The sequence below is a fragment of the Suncus etruscus genome, chromosome 1 (genome assembly GCF_024139225.1).
Source record: "Suncus etruscus isolate mSunEtr1 chromosome 1, mSunEtr1.pri.cur, whole genome shotgun sequence".
Classification (NCBI taxonomy): Eukaryota; Metazoa; Chordata; class Mammalia; order Eulipotyphla; family Soricidae; genus Suncus; species Suncus etruscus.
In genome coordinates this window covers 1,914,695-1,931,359 of record NC_064848.1, presented here as the reverse complement: position 1 = coordinate 1,931,359, position 16,665 = coordinate 1,914,695, and the positions used below count along the sequence as shown (strand labels likewise).

Here is a 16,665-nt window from a genome sequence, read left to right as displayed (position 1 = left end):
AGTGCCAGCTATTACAAAGATCTAGAGAAATGGGAATATTCATATTCTCGTAAGTTGGCCTTACCTCTTCAGAAATTATTTTGCTCTCATGAGCTAATTACATACTTGCATATTATACTGCTACATACATCTACTACCCTCGAGAAACTAATCCATATTTGCACTAGCAGACATAGGAAAAAATGTTCTATTAGAATATTATTTGTCATTTCCAACTATGGACATAATTCAAGTGCCCATTCATAGTAGCACATGTAAGTTATGGGATATTTCTGGAAAGGAATATTCAACAATAAAAATTGGAGGAACTTTTAATTAACAACTAGATTTAATTTTTCGATGTTGAGTGAGCAAAACAATCACCTTAAAGAATAATTATACGGCTGGAGTGATAGTACAGCAGGTATGGCATTTGAGTTACACAGCCAACGTGGGTTCAATCCCTGCCATCTCATGTGGTTCCCAGGAGTAATTCCTGAATATGGAGCCAGCTGTAATCCCTGAGCATCACTGACTATCTACATGCATGTATATCTACAGTAACAAATCTAATAATATGAAGCGCAAGAATAGACCAAAAATGCATTGTTTTTTAAAAGTATGTGTGAGTGGTTAGAGTATAGAGAAATACAGGAAATATTACAGAGCAAACTCAGGACAATGGTTATTTAGACTGGATGTGGTAAGTGTGATTGGGAAGGTTTACCTGGATTTTTGAATCCTGGATTTTTTTTTCTTGATTAAGTGGCATTAATGTGGTTTTCAACCTTTTATTCTTTTTGGGGGGGGCCACACCCATTTGATGTCAGGGGTTACTCCTGGCTAAGCACTCAGAAATCGCCCCTGGCTTGGGGGGACCATATGGGAGCCTAGGGGATCGAACCTCGGTCCTTCCTTGCCTAGTGCTTGCAAGGCAGACACCTTGCCTCTAGCGCCACCTCGCTGGCCCCTTAAACTTTTATTCTTTTAGGAGTGTGTCATGCTTTCAGATTTTTCTGATTGTAATTCTGCTGTGATTCTCAGTACATAAAATTGCATTTTAAAAATACGTGGTTAATATAAATCGCTCCAAGTAACTTTTTGTTGCAGAAATATTTTATTCTTTCAAATGAATTTCTAAAACAGATTTTATAAATGCAAAAGCATTTTTCTTATCTTAGACATTATATTAAATTTGGTCCACGTGAGCCTGATTTGTGTTTGCATTGACTTTTCTCATTACTCTGCAATGATGAACATTACATTATAGTTTGGATAGTAATAGCATCCCAGAAGCTTTCTGTGGTTTATCAGTAACATGAGACATTTGTATGCCGTCACTATAAGTAAACAGTTTAAGCAATGACTTGGACATGGAGTTTGTTCAGTTGCCTTTCCTGACTTTTCTAGACTCCTGCCAAATTTAACTAGAGACACAGCTGTTTCCTTGAACCTGAATAAGTAAACCTTCTAGCTGCCAGCATTCATAATTTGAACTGAATTGAGAGAAGTCAAATCACCATTGAGTTTATGATACCCTTAACAAATCCTGCTGTGTTTTTTGGTGTTTTTGAATTTTATATCACCAGATTTTACCAACAGACCATTCTGGAAAGTTTGAGAGGTAGAAACATCTCACATCACTTTCTATTTTGCCAACTGAAGTTTGTGGCTATTTATTTCACGCCAAGATTCAGAGGAGATAAACCACTAATCCCTGAGAATTTTTCAGCCTAATTGTATTCTGAAAATTGGGTTCAGATCCCAGTAGAAGCTGCTTATCCTCCGGCACCATTCCGTTTTCCTTCTTTAATTTTCAGCTGTAATTTAAGAAAATATTTTTAAAAAAACCTAAAAAATATTTCATACTTTAAAATTTTTCTTTTGATCCTCCACTTACTTTTCTCAGTAGACATGGTTCTTTCCTCATAGCAGTTGGTAGGAACTATTTGTATATTGTATGATAGACACCTTTTGTTAGAAAGTCTGTTGTGGTTCCCAAGGTAAAGTAAAAATGTTTCTCATACCTTATTTAGCTAGCTTGCACAGGAGACTAGCTAAGGAAAATAAAATTTTATTCAAGACTCTTACACAGCTTTAATTCATAGATAGTTTCTATTTTAAGGAAGAGTGGTCATAATTATAATAATATATGATAATGACTATATTGGTTTAAAAACATGGATTACTAGTTAAGGAGTATTACATTGTCAGCACTCCAGACCTTCTTCCCTGCCTGACTACAGTGGTCTTACTTTTCTCTCCGTTTCTCTTAATTTTAATAAGTTAGTACTTTGATATTTTTGGAAACAGTTATTTCCTTTAGTTTTATCCCCTACGGCTATCTCTGAATAACACAGGCTTGTTTATGGCGCCAGAGAGACATACAGCAGGCTTTTGCTTTTGCTTCTCCCAGTTCAATCCCCAGCACTACCGCGAGTGATCTTTGAACAGGAGTAAGCCCTAAGCGTAGCTGGCTGTGTCCCCAAAGCCCTCCCATTCTTAGTTGAAGCTTGTCTAGTTTTGAACTCTATAAATAGAACGCTACTGTACTGCATTTGCTAGCTTCTATTCAGGATTATGTACTTAAGAACTGATTTTGGTGTAGAGCCAGTTTTTTATTACGATTTTCGCTTTGCTATATTTAAAGTAATTGTTTAAATTTGCATGGTGATATTTACCTATACTTCCATTGATGGACTATTGGTATGTTATTAAAAATTAGCTTCTAAAGTTACTCTCTTGTATTCATGTACAGGAATTTCTCGAGTAGGGTCCTGGGTCAAAAGGCATATATATCTTTAATTTTTCTTGATAGTGGAAAATTGTTTTCCCAAAGTTGCACCGACTAGCACACTGGCCAACAGAGTTAAAGAGAATTGCTTTTTTCCCTTTCTGGTAGTTTGTATTATTAGATATTTTAATTTTTGCTAATATTGAGTTATATAGTATAGTTTACTATAGTCTTAATGTGCATCTTTATTACTAGATAACTTTGTTACCTATTTATATATATTAGCTATTTGAATTTCCTCTTCGTGTGTTATGCTTATATCAATCTTTCACTGATTGGCAGAAAATTGTTGTATGTCCTGGACACTATTCTTAAGGGTATCTACTCTCATTCAGTTATATTTTTATTTTCTTGGGTTTACTCAAGAAAAGTTCTTAGCATGAACAAATATGTGAGTAATTTTGTAGTTAATGGCTATACACTTCTTTTAAACTATTTTTTCTGCCCCAGAGTCCTTAAGCTCTTTTTATTATGAAATAGTATGCCTTTGCCTTTACTTTAACCTTTAGTTAATTTTAGTTAATTTCTTTTTATTGTTTGGCAGATATTATTTTCTTTTTATTTCTTTACTTTGCTTAATTTTTCTGAGCACCATTTATTGAAAAGAGTATTTTTCCTTACTGATTTTCTGTCCTCTTCTATCATAACTTAAGGTGTAATATGTGAGTTTCTTTAAGTTTCTGTTCTTGATTATTCTCTCAACAGTGGTCTCTGATGCCTTTATTTAGAGATAAAGGATTTAAATTCTTTGTTTTTATTTAAAAAGCCCGAAAAGGATTTTTACCTTGAGTAGCACATAATGTAAGCTGCCTCATTTGTTCTACATGATGAGTCAACATCAAGATATTTCAGAAGCATAATATTTTGGTAATTGGGCTGATTGTTGGTCCTAGTTACCCCATCTTTAAATTAAGAGCCCATTACTTTTTTTTTTAAATAGGGCATCTCCCAGAGGTGCTATGTTGGCACAGGGTGGTGCCTGGTGTCTGTTGTAGCAATGCTCTGACTGAAGGGGCAGGTCCCGTGGATCAATTGGACCTGCCAGTGCTGGAGACGCTCAAGGCTACCACTTTGGGCAGCTCTGGAGGTATGAAAGACGTGTGGGCTGAGGATCAAACTCAGGGCACGTGCTATACCATTTGACTTCCCCATCCCACCCCATTCTCTTTCCTTTGTGGTTGTGTGCACACACACTTTGACTTTGAGGCTTCTTGGAAGTGGCCCCGTTGGCTGTGGTGCTCACCTACTTTGCCTACAATACTGGCCAGAAGTCACATTTTGGTTCCAATGTCCACCAAATGTGACACATGGTTGCAGTGAGCATAAAATACACCTCCTTTTGTGGTACCAGAGGTCCCAAAGAACAATGGGGTCACACTGGGAATGTGGCATGGTGCTATGTGACTTAGTCTTAGCCAGCAGGGCAGGCTGTCCACTAACTGTTCCCGTACCTTCAGCCAGTTAAATTCATTTTTATTTCCAAAGCTAGAAAGTCAGTTTGTTCTTTAATCTGTACTGTTTTTTTTTTAAAAACTAATAATACCTTAATACCTTATTCTATGCAGTTTTCTTTTGTTTGTTTATTTTTCGTTTGGGGGCTATACTTGGCAGTGCTCAAGGTCACTTCTGTCTCTGCACTCAGGAATCATTCTTGGTGATGCTCAGGAGATCATAAGGGATGCTGGGGATGAACATGGGTCAACCATGTGCAAAGCAAGCACTCTACCTGCGGAACTGCTGTATTGGTCGGGTCTTTCTATGAAGATATTTCAAAGTTTTAAAGATTGATGCTGATTTTGGGGGGTGATGAAAGCCACTCCCGGTGGCACTTAGTCCTTGTCCTTGCTATGTGCTCAGGGATGACTCTTGTGATGCTCATGGGACTATGTGCTATCACAGGGATGAAACTCTGGGCAGCCACCTACAAGGAAAGTGCTTAACTGCTGAACTTTCTCTCTGGCCTGTAAAATTTTAAATGCTTCATAAAATTCACCAATGAAGTCATTTCATTTTAATTCTGAATCTTTTTCTTTATTGGATAGTTTTGAGTACTGATTTTTTTTTTTTTTTTTAATGGGAGAGGGTGGATGTTGCTGAGGTTTGAATTCAGGACCTTCCACTTGAAAGATCAGTGTCCTACTGTAGTTTCACTGTCCCCGGCCCTTAGTGATTATTTCTTGTTACAGGTCTAGTCCAGTTTTTTATATCTTCTTAAGTCAGTTCTTGTAGTAACCATGTATCAAGCAATGTCCCTGTTTCAACAAGATACTATCTTGCTGGTCTTTTAAAATACTTTTTTGGTTCTGTAAGGCCAGTTGTAACATTGTTTTCTTCTTTTTACATTTTTATAATTTTCTTCTTACCCTTTTTTATAGTCAGTCTTTGAAGATTAGTCCCCACCACCACCACTGATTGCTGCTATTGTTTATCCTTTTTTACACTTACTTTTTTTTCTCTTTTTTTTACACTTACCTTTTTTCCTTTTTTTTTTACACTTACTGTTTGGTCAGCATCTGTACAAGGATAATTTAAATTTAGTATCTTAAAGAAAATAACTTTAACTTTGGTTTAGTTTTGGGCTAAGTTTGCTGTGATTTTTGTATTTCAGTAAGAAAAAAATTGTTATTGATCTGAGATATTCTTTTTAATGCAGATACATAGAGTTGTAAATTGTTCTTTAAGGTCTACTTTTACTGAATTTCATAAATGTTAATTTTGTTTTTTATTTATTTGAACATTCATTCCAGTTTCCCTCCAATTTTATTTTTAATCCATATTTTCCTAAGAATATATTGTTTATTTACATATATGAATTTTCCAGATTTCTTTTTGATTTCCCAATTTCATCTGTTGTGTTCAGAGAAAGTTTATCTTTTTAATTTTATTTAGATTTGTAATTATTGTTTTTGAATAATTTTTAAGAATAGCTTGAGACATAATATGCTGGAATATTTTTTATTACTTTTGCTAGATGTTAAGAGTACCCCTGTATCTAGAGCCACCTTAGTCCATTTATTTTCAGAATAAAATATATAACAGGGTGAAAGGATATTAAAATAAGTCATACCATAATTTTGGGAATCAGTCTCTCCAGTTAAGTTGTGTGAGAATCCAACTGCTTCATATCAAATAATGTTGCAAAACTCGGGAAGTAGCTGGATGTACTCTTTCCTTTGAAAAGCACCACCTGAAAGGCTTTTCAAAAGGAGTGAGGACTGTCTTGGCTAAGTGAGCATAGGGAGGGAGGTGAATGTTTGGTTTATTAAGTTGGACTAGTATTCACCTTATAGGTAAATTCCAGCTGTCCATGTCTTTTTGTTTTGTTTTTTTGTTTTTCTTTTTTGGTGGCAATTTCTTCTTGGAAATAGATCGTAGTCTGCCTTGAGAGAAATAACAGGAAATAAGCTGAGATCAGGGGCTGAGGAGATTCTGCAGAACATCTGGCCCAAGTTTAGTCTCTGGTACCACAGTGGCCTCCTTGCCTTGCTGGTTGTGGGCTTGGAGGTCTCTAAGTACCTCCAGATGTTGTGTTCAGAGAAGAAGGTATCTTTTAAATTTTATTTAGATTTGTAATTAACACCTCCTGGTGTTTTCTGGTCCTGCAGCACTGCATCCTGGCCTGACTAGCTGAATAACTCGGGGAATGGACCCTTTTGCTGTGTAGGCACTGCATGAGAACCCCTTTACCCCAAGCCAAACAGAAACCCATTTTACTACCTATTTTACTAAATAAACACCTATTCACTGTGATTAATGTCTTTCCCAGGAACGAAAGTAAGGGAGGGAGGTTACTCAAAGGTACAAGATGTGAACACACAATACTTAGATTCAGTTTTATTCATCATAAGTGGCACCAGTTTTGTGTGTGTGTGTGTGTGTGTGTGTGTGTGTGTGTGTGTGTGTGTATGTTTAAATAAAAACAGGTTTTATTTGGAGGTACTGAAAAAACAAGCGCAGGCTTCTTTGAATTCGAAGAGAACCTTGGTATACCTACTAGAGTTAAAGTATAAAATTGCATATCTCAGGAGGGGAGATTCAGGCAACATGTGCTTGGGTATCATGTACCCAGGTAACACATATGCCACCCCAAAATTATTTAAAAAATTTTTTACACTTACTGTTTGGTCAGCATCTGTACAAGGATAATTTAAATTTAGTATCTTAAAGAAAATAATTCATGAAATACTTTGAACTAAAAAAATAAATAAGTTTTCAACAAGGAAATATGCAAATTCCAGTATTAGATAAGAAACATAGGACTAGAGAGATAGTACAATATGTAAGGCACTTGCATGTACAACATATACAGTACCACATATGATCTTCCAAGCTCCATTAATAATGACCTCTGAGCACAAAGCCATGAGTAAGCTCTAAATACTGCCAGGTGTGCCGTCCCCCACCCCTTGCAAAAAATGGTACATTTCAGGAGAGGTAGAGAGATGGCCAGGTTTGATTAAGGCACTTGTCTTGCACATAGCCTGTCTGGATTTTATTCCTGACACCAAATATGGTCAATTAAACACTGCTAGGAATTATAATGAATATAGAGCCACCAGTACTTGTTGTGGCCCACAAACAAAAGCCAAAAAGAACCATCCATGAAAATGATGTCTGAGAGTACAAGTGTGCCCATGAACTACTTCATCTTAGCTTATTTTTATTGGTAAAAATGCCATTACTGCTGATAAAATTTAGAATAAATTCTGATTCTTCTCTAATAGTTATCCTAAGTACATTGCAATTACAATTAAAAATGAAGATGTGATGAAGTAATATAACAGAACCTGTCAGCTTAAAATTATTATGAATTACTTCTCTTCTCAGTATAGAGATATACTTACACACTGACACATCATTCTACCTCTGGCAATATTTTGCTTTTGGACTCACCTTAGTGATTAATTGCCTGATATAGTGAGTAAACATTTACTGTTTAAATCACATTTATATAAATCTGGGTTCTCGGAAATAGGGATGCTAAAAAATGAGACATTTCTTGTAGAAGGATTTTGACACTAGCTGTCTTCAGTTCAGACAGTTTTTAAAATATACTTCATGGCAAAGACTTACTGTATGGCAGATATAAAAACTTCCTCTTCAGTAGCCAAATGAAAACATTTTTCTTCTGATTTATAAAAAGCGTAGGTATTAATCATGGTAATTTTTTTTTTTGCTCTGACATGGAGATTCCCAACTGGACAATTAAAGAAATGATATTTTGGGGGCCGGAGAGATAGCATGGAGGTAAGGCGTTTGCCTTGCGTCCAGAAGGACGGTGGTTCGAAACTCAGCATCCCATATGGTTCCCCATGCCTGCCAGGGCCGATTTCTGAGCGTAGAGCCAGAAGTGACCCCTGAGCGCTGCCGGGTGTGACCCAAAAAAAACAAAAAAAAAGAAATGATATTTTGGAATAAATTAAGTTGTCTAGCTTTTCATCTATTCTAGTAACCACAAAGAAACAAAGAATTGTTAACTGTTGCTTTTGATGTAGATTCATGGGATGATCAATGAAGAGGTATGTGAGAAGGCAAATGAGAACAATGTTAAAAGCACAGACTTAGCACCTACTTCCTCCATGTGTGATTCAGGCCATGAATTACTCTCCCTGGATGTCCTCCTAGCTCTGTACTCAGGAATCACTCCTATAAGTGCTGACGAAGCCAAGTGGGGTGCTAAGGATTGAAGCCAGGTTGGCCATGTGCAAGGCAAGTGCCCTACCTACCCAGGACAGTGACTTTTTAAGTGAAATAGTTAAAGTTAATTTCTTGCAATCAGCAGATATCAGTATAATGTTATTCATCCATTAAGACTGCATATTGGGGGTGTAAAATGGTCAGTAGTACACTTGCATTGTACATTGTACATTTGAACCCAACCTGGGTTCAAATCCAGGCCTTCTATATAGTCTCCTGAGCATTTCCAGGTGTGGTCCCAAAACAAACTGCAGACTTTTTTTTGTTACAGACCTGTTCCAGATCAGCCATGTAGTGACTCCTTGAGCTTAGCTAGAGTATTCACTTCTTAAACTTCACTTTTTTCCTTTCATCTATGTCTTTCAGTTGTGAGAATTAAAATTTAGTAGAAATATAACCAAGTATTATTTATTTTAACAATGGATCGGTGATATAGGCAGCTAAAAATAAATTAATATAAAACATCATGATGGTTTCATTTCTAGAAATGCAGCCATTAGGAAAAATGAAGTAATAAGATTTGCTTGTACGAGGGTGGACATAGAGACCATTATGTTGAGTGAAATGAGCCAGAGGGAAAGAGATAGACATAGAATAATCTACTCATTTGTAGGGATATAAGAAAAATAGGAGTATGGTAAAATAGTATGGTACTACTACTATTAATATTATTAATTAATAACAATAAATAAAATGAATAATAATCTATTAATGATTAATTAATAATAGTATGATACTATTATATGGTAATAATACCCAGAGACAGTAGAGATAAAGCTCAAGAGGTCCAACTCAGGTTAGAAAGCTTACCACAGGGGCCAGAGAGATAGCGTGGAAGTAAGGTGTTTGCCTTGCTTGCAGAAGGACAGTGGTTCGAATCCCAACATCTCATATTGTCCCCTGAGCCTGCCAGGAGCTATTTCTGAGCATAGAGAGCCAGGAGTAACCCCTGAAAAAGAAAGAAAATGGAGAAACTAACAGGCAAGTTTCCCCTCCATTAAGAGTAGTGCAAACCACAGAGTCAAAAAGGGGGGGAGAGAGAGAGAGAGAGAGAGAGAGAGAGAGAGAGAGAGAGAGAGAGAGAGAGAGGAGAGAGAGAGAGAGAGAGGAGGGGGAAGAGAGCGAGAGAGAGAAGGAGGGAGAGAGAGAGAGAACAGGAGACACCGGTGAATGTAAGAATACACTGGTGAAGGATGATATACTTTGTATAACTTAAACCCAACAATAAGCAATTTGTAACCATGGTGCTTAAATAAAGCAATTTTAAAAATGTTGGGTAGAGATCAAGTCTTATTTGTTGATGGTGTGTGTCTACATTAAAAATTCAAGAAAATCAACACTCTTAAAAAATCAAACTAACAATATGTGCTTGCTTCAGCAGCACATATACTAAAATTGTACTGATACAGAGAAGATTAGCATGGCCCTTGCACAAGGATGACATGCAAAAATCAAAATGACAATCGTCTTGGTCAGAGGCTGTGACTGACAATTAAAAATGTAAAAGTGAGGTAAAATTCATATTATTCTTAATAATGCAAACATAGTTATCTTCCTAGGAATAATTTTTAAAAAAAATAAGACATTGGTAGGGGCTGAAGTGGTGGTGCATGTGGTAAGGCGTCTGCCTTGCTTGCTTTAGCCTAGGATGGACAATGGTTCCATCCCCTGGCATGCCATATGGTCCCCCAAGCCAGGAGTGATTTCTGAGCGCATAGCCAGGAGTAACCCGAGTGTCACCCGGTATGGCTGAAAAAAACAAAAAAAAAGACATTTGTAGATAAAATGATAAAGCACTATGGAAACAATATATAAACAAAGGTTGAAAGGTGGGCATACAATACCCATGATTTGGGAAGCTAAAAATACTATACCTAAAAATTAAAACATATGTAAAATTCACTTAAAACATCAACAGACATTTTTAATGGGCTATTAAAGATTATCCTAAAAGTCCCTTAGGAAAATTAAAGTGATAATAACCAAATAAATTTTAATATCAGAAAAGAATATTATTGATATCATTGCCACAGGTCAGTTACTAGAAAACTTTAAAACCTGTCACTTTCCTTGAAGAGCATGTTAGTAAGTGCAGCTTTTCCCAGATCTTTAGGGCATTCCCACTTCATTGTAGCCCAATCCAGAATATTGACGCCGACCTCACAGCGCAACGGTAGTGCGTCTGACTCCAGAATATTGAGCCATACTTTGTAACTAAGAAGTAGGAGTTGCTGGGAGAACTAGCCAGAAGTGATCATGCTCAGAAAGCAGACCTAACTGCAGAATTGGAGGAAAGTGATGCTGGTTTTATTGTTCACCACCACTCTAGGGAAAGCAAAAGGCAGTCAGCACAGAATCAGTATGATTTGTAAGGACCTCAAAAATGTGAATAAGAACTATAGGACAGGGCCCGGAGAGATAGCACAGCGATGTTTGCCTTGCAAGCAGCCGATCCAGGACCAAAGGTGGTTAGTTCGAATCCCGGTGTCCCATATGGTCCCCCGTGCCTGCCAGGAGCTATTTCTGAGCAGACAGCCAGGAGTAACCCCTGAGCACCGCCGGGTGTGACCCAAAAAAACAAAAACAAACAAACAAAAGAACTATAGGACAAATGACCCCAATTGAAAATGTCTGGGAAAGTCTTTGAATCCGTAAACGAATATATTTCCCTCACAAAGCTACTTAGGAAGAAATACTGGAAGAAGTGACTCTTTAAGTAGAAAGATAACAAAGGCAAATGGTGGGGCGTGGATGGGGAATTGGTGGAGGGGTAGAGGACACTTCTGAGGGATTGGTACTGAAAGACTCACTCTGATAAACAAAACCCGAGGAATCCATCAGTTGTTTGCCTGACACGTGAGAGTGCTGAGAGGTTCTTGAAGTTGAAGTGAAGAGATACTCATTAATAAAATGAATGTAGGTGCTGATAAAGGCAAGGATTCAGTCAAATTCACAACTCTAGTTAACAACACTTGTATTAATCACTTAACTCTAGTTCAAAGGTTAAAGGCCAAAGCTGTTAAAAATAAAGCTATAATAACTTTTAGTTATACATTAAAAAGAGGTGACTGGTATTAAAGACAAAATGCGAGTAAATGTGAGTAAAAAGGTAATTTTTATGGAATTCAAATCATGCTAGCAGCATAAAAGATTTTGTCTTTAAGATTTTGTTTTGGGGGGGCCAGGCGGTGGCGCTGGAGGTAAGGTGCCTGCCTTGCCTGCGCTAGCCTAGGACGGACCACGGTTCGATCCCCCGGTGTCCCATATGGCCCCCCAAGAAGCCAGGAGCAACTTCTGAGCGCATAGCCAGGAGTAACCCCTGATCGTCACAGGGTGTGGCCCAAAAACAAAAAAAAAAAAGATTTTGTTTTGGGGCCACACCCAGTAATGCTCAGGGGACCATATAGGGTTGTGGTGATCAAACCCAATTCAGCTGCATGCAAGCCAAGCACTCTACCTGCTGTGCTGTTGCTCCAGTTGCAAGGTTTTTTTAATTCAATCTTCATGGTAATCAGAAAGAAAACAAAGAGGAAAGTAAATATACAAATGATAAATATAGCATACCACCCAATAAAAAGGAAGAAAATGTGTTTATTGTTGTAAATAGACAAAATCTACAAAGTCCAGCTAAGAAAGAGAATTCAGTCAGAAATGAGAGGATACTGTTGCAATACAAAGAAAATCAATGAAGTTTCAATAAACAAATCAACATACAGAAGAAAGTAATTGTTCAATATGATAACAAGGAAGTATTTTAAAAATTCCATTTATAGTAGTAACATCAAAATAACAACATAGGAATAAATTCAAGGAAGTAAAATATTCCTAATAAAAGGATAATTGATGTAAAAATTGAAGGCACTAAAGATAAATGCAAAAATATCATGTTCATGAATTAGAGTTATTTTATTAATAATATCAATCTGTCCCATAGGGGATGTTGTTCAGTAGTAGAACACTGGCTTTCCATGCATGAGTCCCTGGGTTTAATTTCTGGCACACCATATTCGTGCACATGCTCACACATACATACAGAGTCTATACTGCTTAAGCCACATATAGATAAATTCAGTGTAGTCCTAACTAAAATTCTAATTCAACTTTTCAAAGGAAAGAAAATAGAATTTGTTTAGACAGTTGTAGAACCACAAAAGTATTTAAATAGCAGTTGGAAGAACGGAGAAGAACAAAGCTCTGAAGTCATCTCACTTCTTGATTTCAGACTATATTATAAAACTGTAGTAATCAAAAAGGTTTGGTTGTCATGAAACCGGACACAAAGACATATGGAACAGACATCAAGTGCCCAGAGTAAACTCCTTATATGGTTGACTGGCACCTGGGAAGGGAGCCACGATAGTCACGAGGGAAAGGATGTTTCTTTAATAAATAGTATTAGGAAAACAGAATAATCACATGCTAAGGAATGAAATTGGACTCTTAACATAGTCTCAAAAATAAATTAAATCAAAATACTTATGCCATATAGTTTAATTATATACAGTGCAATTTATCAATTACATTTCAATAGAAATGGAAAACTATGAACTCCAAATGGGCTTAAAATTTAAAAATAAGAGTTGGAATCACAAGACTTGGAAGTCAGTGCAGTAGAAACGCCTTTTTCTTTTCTTTTCTTTTCTTTTCTTTTCTTTTCTTTTCTTTTCTTTTCTTTTCTTTTCTTTTTTTTGGTTTCTGAGTCATATCCGGTAGAGCTCAGGGGTTCCTCCTGGCTCTATGCTCAGAAATCTCTCCTGGCAGGCTCGGGGGACCATTTGGGATGTCAGGATTCGAACCACCGTCCTTCTGCATGCAAGGCAAACGCCTTACCTCCATGTTATCTCTCTGGCCCCTAGAAATGCTTTTTTGACATGGTCTTGGCAGTGGTTTTTTTGTTCTTTTTTGAGCATCTCTCCAAAATCACAAGCAACAACAACAAAAAAATAAACGAACTCTCAAACTTAAAAAGTTTTCTGAATGGTAAAAGAACCAACAAAACAGTGTACAGAAGATAATAATTGCGTACCACAAATGTTCACATCTGATAAAGCATTCAGATTTAAAATATGTAAGGAACTCCTCCAACTCAACAGCAAAATAAATTTTTTAAATCTTATTTAATTATTGTCTCTTAGGCCGTATCCAGTTGTACTCAGGTCTTAATCTTTGGCTGTGTACTCACTGCTCAAGGGATCATATGGAGTTCTGGGGATCAAATGCTGGTCAGCTACATGTAAGGCAAGCACCTCCCTAACTTGTCTTATCTCTCTGACTCCAAAAATCTGATTTTAAAACAAGCAAAGGACTTGAAATGTAAAATGTTGGGAGAGGGGACTGGAGAAATAGTTTAGAAATTAAGGTGCTTGCTTTGCACATAGCCAACCTGGTTCGAGCCATGGCACCACATAAGAGCTCCAAAGCCAGGATTAAGCCCTGAGTACCACCTGGATCTCCCCAACCCCCAAAAGTGTAGGGAATAGAACTTCAGGGCCTAAGGGTCAGAGTAAATGAAGTGATGTCGGTTAAAAGGAATATGCTCTTCTATGGCTGGAGAGATAGCATGGAGGTAAGGCATTTGCCTTGCATGCAGAAGGTCGGTGGTTCGGATCCCGGAATTCTGAGTGTACCCTAAACACAAAGCAAATAAAATCTATAGTAATTTGTGATTGTAGTATATGTGTGCATGCTTATGTACAGAATTGTCTTATACCTGTCTAGGTACACATGTATGAGAAGGTATTTGGTTTACCATATAAGTTGCATTTTCAAAAGTGGAAAAAGGATGGACCTTCCATAAACTGCACTGTGACCATTTATCTTTACATATTAATTAATGAGTGATTATATGAGTAAGTGAATTAGTGAGAGAAAGATTAAGAACCATATCTCAAACCATACACAAAATTTTTGGTATGAGTTGCAAACCTCTGTGTGGAAAAGCATAAATTGTATCATTTGGAAGATGTATAATATAGAAAATCATCTAGAGAGGTCTGAGAGATGGTACGTTGCACCTAGCCAACCCCAGATCAATTTCTGCCACCACATACAGTCCCCTGAGAACCACTACAATTAATCTCTGAGTGCAGAGTCATGTATAGCCCCTGAACACCACAGAGTATGGCTTAAAGAAGAAAAAAGAAGGGGCCAGGGAGATAGCATGGAGGTAAGGTGTTTGCCTTGCATGCAGAAGGACAGTGGTTCAAATCCCGGCATCCCATATGGTCCCCCGAGCCTGCCAGGAGCGATTTCTGAGCGTAGAGCCAGGAGGAACCCCTGAGCGCTGTCAGGTGTGACCCAAAAACCAAAAAAAAAAAAAAAAAAAAAAAGAAGAAGAAGAAGAAAAGAATAAAAAAATATTTTAAAATCCCATATATATATATATATATATAGGTACTTAGGATCTGATGTTAAGAAGACAAAATTTGGCCCGGAGAGATAGCACAGCGGCGTTTGCCTTGCAAGCAGCCGATCCAGGACCAAAGGTGGTTGGTTCGAATCCCGGTGTCCCATATGGAGAGATAGCACAGAGTAAGGCATTTGCCTTGCATGCAGGACAGTGGTTTGAATTTTGGCATCCCATAGGTCCCCTGAGTTGCCAGGAGCAATTTCTGAGCATACAACCAGGAGTAACCCTTGAGAGCTGCCAGGTGTGACCCAAAAACTAAAATAAAAAAAAAATCAAATGCATTTGTAAATAATTGAGTGGGATGAATTGCTTTAAGCACATCACGGGATACATTTTAATATTTTGCTCTGCATACAGTTACCTATTATATATCTCTTTGGTTTACACACAGTAACTTTTTATTTTTTCAAAATGCCTGCATATGAGCCTGACATTCTTTAACTTTTGTGGAGAATCATTTACTTTGTATGTAATTACACTTAAAATGTACTGAGTCTCATGGGGCCAGTGAGATGGCGCTAGGTGTAAGGTGTCTGCCTTGCAAGCGCTAGCCAAGGAAGGACCGCGGTTTGATCCCCTGGGGTCCCATATGGTTCCCCCAAGCCAGGGGCAATTTCTGAGCACTTAGCCAGGAGTAACCCCTGAGCATCAAACGGGTGTGCCCCCCCCAAAAAAAAAAACAAAAACAAAAATAAATGTACTGAGTCTGAGGCATAGATTCATTTTTCTGCATCATACAAATATAAAAAATACCCTTTGTATTAAGAAATAAGTGTTTCTTGTGTGAAGTCTGGTCTTTAGAATCAAGGGACATACGTACTGTCAGGAAAGTGTTTAACCATAGAATTATATTGTAGAGCTATGCCTGGATGTATTGGACACCTATATCATGTCTCTTTATGTTCCTGTGAACATGCCTCTACTGCATGTAAAATAAAGTGTGTTTCTTAATCCTGTGCTAGAGACCCTGAGACTTACATAGAAGTTAAAAGCAGTGAAATTCTTCCTTTGAAAAGTCTGGATGCATGGCCTGAGTGATAGTATAGCTTGTTGGATGTTTGGCTTCTATACAGCCAACCCTGGACCAACAATTAAAAATTGTTTTTAACTTCTAATTATAAGAAAATTAACAATTTATTTTTACTTAATACTTAGTACTTGTACTTAATGTGATGTGAATAAGAAATGTAGGTGAAAACTCTATAATGTGGATTTTACTATTTAAGAATAGTTCAAGTTTTACTTTAGCATTAAATTTCTCTTTAAATATTCTGAATTAACAAATAAAATTGGAGAAATTGCATACTGATGTTACAGGATCAAAAGACAGTAGTAAAAAAAAACCCTGCTTTATATCTATTTATTTTGTTAATTAAAAAGGTTACCAGCAAGTATTAAGAAAAATGCAAGTGAGCCACAAAATTGATGATTAACTTTTTATCATGCATGTTTCTAGGTGAATGTCTGTAATAGGAAAAAGGTAGTGGAAAGATAAATTTGGCAGTGTTAATAGGCAAGCCCTCACTGGAGTATTTTTTTCTTTTTCCAAGCATTACTCTGCCGTCGGTGAAGTCTCATTATTTCTAAGTGTCCTAATCAATAAGGTCGTGAAGGATTGATTTCAGGAGCTGTCACGGTGTTTATGACAAGAAGCATATAGAGTCATTTGTGAAGTGGGCAGTAATTCCCCTGTTAACTAGCAAGCAGGGGAATCAGAAGGCCCCATCTTACATGTCTTCAGGTGGTGAAGAGACTTTCAGTGGTGTCCATTACTGGCTGAGAAGGA

At 37.2% G+C, this 16,665-nt stretch overlaps 1 protein-coding gene and 1 non-coding gene across 2 annotated transcripts in view; both read left to right on the top strand.

Moving 5' to 3' along the window:
- SCAPER (S-phase cyclin A associated protein in the ER) overlaps window positions 1-16,665 on the top strand; it is a 390,328-nt gene that overhangs the window by 164,976 nt on the left and 208,687 nt on the right.
- On the top strand, window positions 9,836-9,943 carry LOC126027996 (U6 spliceosomal RNA). The gene has a single exon (XR_007502360.1). It is a non-coding gene; the product is annotated as a U6 spliceosomal RNA (small nuclear RNA).